This window comes from Myotis brandtii, unplaced genomic scaffold, assembly GCF_000412655.1.
Source record: "Myotis brandtii unplaced genomic scaffold, ASM41265v1 scaffold38, whole genome shotgun sequence".
Taxonomy (NCBI): Eukaryota; Metazoa; Chordata; class Mammalia; order Chiroptera; family Vespertilionidae; genus Myotis; species Myotis brandtii.
Genome location: NW_005364596.1, coordinates 3,534,918 through 3,537,054, shown reverse-complemented (window position 1 = coordinate 3,537,054; position 2,137 = coordinate 3,534,918).

Sequence of the window (2,137 nt, the reverse complement as noted above, 5' to 3'; positions counted from 1 at the left end):
CTGATGGGCACCGTTCCTGCCCATTTGGGCACCTGCCCTCTTGGCAGCTAGCCATCCTTTACTTTTGGGGGTCACCCCACATAGTTCCCTTCCAGGACAGCCAGCACACATTCAAACCTGCAAGAGAATTAAAGGTCAATATAACACATCAATACAATGAAACATAATATAGGCATCATGGCCGCTTCAGGCAGCCAAATCTTCCGCTACTAAACATGTGATACTAAAGTCTATTCCTGATCTTCCTATGAATTGTCCTTGTCTTTTTGGAGCCATGTCCATGAAGACGCAGGCATTATCTAAGTCTATTCAATGTTACCAGCATCAGGCAGGTCGAGCACGCCGTAGCTTGAGCTTGAGCGGGTTGCATTGATCTCAATCGATGCTCCATTTGGTGATGAAGTCTTTCCAGATCATGGATGGGTCCGCTGACTGGACGTGAGTCTGATGGACCCAGGTCGCGACGCCGTCTACCTTGAGAGCGGTGGGGGTCGTCAGCACCACGGTGTAGGGATCCTTCCAACGTGGCTCCAGGGTCTCCAGGCGGTGCCTTTTGACGTAGACCCAATCTCCTGGTCTGTGCTGATGAGGAGTTGGGGTTGGGCCAGTCTCCTGGGTGGCACCGAGGCACGGCCAAATGTCTTCATGCGCCCTCTGGAGCCCTCTCAAGGAAAGAGATAGTTCTTGCAGCAAGAAAGTCAGCTTTAAGGTTAGGAATGATAGGGGACATTGACTCATTTTAATAAGGGAGAATATTCACCATGGGGAGCATGGGCTTTCTTATTAAGAGGGTATGAGATGGAACTTACAGGACTTGAGCTTGTGTTAAATGATTTTGAGAAGGGTTTAAGAAAGTGGGACTAGCCTGGCTGGCATGGCTCAGTGGTTGAGCGTCAACCTATGAACCAGAAGGTCACAGTTCGATTCCTGGCCAGGGCACGTGCCTGGGTTGTGAGCTCAATCACTAGTATGAGGCATACAGAATGCAGCCAATCAATGATTCTCTCTCATCATTGATGTTTCTATCTCTCCCTCTCTCTTCCTCTCTGAAATGAATTAAAATATTTTTTTAAAAAAAAAAAAGAAAGTGGGACTTTGCTCAGGACTGGATGCTCTCAGGAAACAGGTGTCTCATCTTTGGGATTCTTAATAATTCTTATGCTAGTAATATAGAAAATGAGAAGAGAGTGGAAAGTAAGTTGTATTGATAAGTAAGTAGCAGTCTCTCAGAATAACTAACAGAGGGAGATGTTTGATTATTTTTCAGTTGAGAAAATGTTCTTGTTGGCAAACTATTCCCTAGTGATTCTGTTTCTGTCTCGTTCCCTCATGGTCACTAAGGGACCTTGTCCAATGGTGGTGTTCGGTGGCGTTGTCTATGTTCCACTGAGAACACCACTGCCTCACTGTAAGTACTAGGTCAGGTCCTAGCCACCGGAAGCCCGCTCTCAGATGCCTGGGCTGCTTTTCTCTTTCTCAGAACAGAAGAGGCCCGTATATCATTTACTGGAGTATTTAAAAGTTAAAAATCAACCTTACTGTTGAATGAAGTATGTTTCATCCTCTTACCTTGACAAAAACAGTCATAATAACAAAATAGAAAAGGTTGTGTAAAACTATGGTTTTTATGGGACTGAAATTTGGTAATATATTTTAAAAGACTTAATTTAACATTATTCTGCATATCTGAATGTCCTATTGATGAGACAGTGATGTTTGTGTGACTAATAAAAGACCTATATGGTTCATAAATTACTACATATTTATTTCATAAAATGTTCTTGCCTACATTTTAGCAAATTGCTAATTATGCTGTTAGAGTGAATATTTTTACATAATTTATGTTCTACCAACAATGATAATTTAATAAATTTAAAATAAAATGTAATGACATTCAAAATATATAAAAATTATATATATCTTCATTGAAAATAGGGATAAATGTTTTTAATTAAAATTATTTGTATATTTGTTTCAAAAACAGTGATTTTCTTCTAAGATATTCAAAATTACTATAGAAATCAAAGGGCAAAATAAAATTTATCATTACTGGATATCAAAATATCAAATAGAAATTACATAAAGATACATTTTAATTTAATATTTTAAATATATAATATTTTATATTATGATATAA